At 42.7% G+C, this 1,034-nt stretch overlaps 1 pseudogene; it reads left to right on the top strand.

Moving 5' to 3' along the window:
* Nucleotides 1-292: 292 nt before the first annotated feature.
* LOC101543388 (60S ribosomal protein L17-like) lies at nt 293-829 on the top strand (annotated as a pseudogene).
* The last annotated feature ends 205 nt before the right edge of the window (nt 830-1,034 follow it).

Raw genomic sequence — 1,034 nt, 5'->3', positions numbered from 1 at the left:
TAGCACTGTCATCCTGTTGTTCATCGATTTGCTTGAGTAGACACCATAATGTCTCTAATGTGAGACTTGTTACTGTTTTTTGGCATACCGAATATGCCACGGGTAGCTTGCCAGGCTCTGCCATGCGGGCTGGATACTCTTGGTAGCTTGCTGGACTCTCTGAGAGGAACAGAGGAATTGAACCCTGGTCAGCCTCATGGCAGGCAAACGTCCTACCCACTGTGTTATTACTCCAGTCCAATAAAAATAAAATTAGCTTCCTCTTCCGTGAGTGGCCGTCGGAGTTCCCGAGATGGTGCGCTACTCGCTGGACCCCAAGAACCAGACGAAATCATGCAAGTCCCTCGCGTGCACTTCAAGAACACTCAGGAAACAGCTCAGGCCATCAAGGGCATGCATATCAGAAAGGCCACTAAGTACTTGAAGGGTGTCACACTGCAGAAGCAGTGTGTGCCCTTCCAGCATTACGGGCGTTGGGAGGTGTGCCCAGGCCAAGCAGTGGGGCTGGACACAGGGTCGTTGGCCCAAAAAGAGTGCTGAATTCTTACTGCACATGCTTAAAAATGCAGAAAGTAATGCCGAACTCAAGGGTTTAGGTGTAGATTCTCTGATCATTGAGCATATCCAGGTGAACAAAGCACCCAAGATGCGCCGCAGAACTTACAGGGCTCATGGGCTAATTAACCCCTATATAGGCTCTCCGTGCCACATTGAGATGATCCTTACTGAAAAAGAACAGATTGTTCCTAAACCTGAAGAGGAAGTTGCAAAGAAGTAAAAGATACCACAGAAGAAACTGAAGAAGTAAAAACTTATGGCCCGGGAATAAGCTCAGCATAAAATAAAAATCTAAGTAAACTGAAAATAAATAAATAAATAAATAAATAGATAAATAAATATAAAATTAAAATTAAATTAAAAATAAAATTTAAAAAATGTTGTTTTTAGATGATAATTCAAAGTTATGATGTTTTGGTGAAAGCTAAAATCTATACACTGCAAGAAGTTTTTAGAGGGGCCACACCAGCAGTAAT

This window comes from Sorex araneus, chromosome 6 (assembly GCF_027595985.1).
Source record: "Sorex araneus isolate mSorAra2 chromosome 6, mSorAra2.pri, whole genome shotgun sequence".
Classification (NCBI taxonomy): Eukaryota; Metazoa; Chordata; class Mammalia; order Eulipotyphla; family Soricidae; genus Sorex; species Sorex araneus.
Note: the sequence above shows the minus strand (reverse complement) of the source record. Positions and strands in the feature narration are given on the sequence as shown.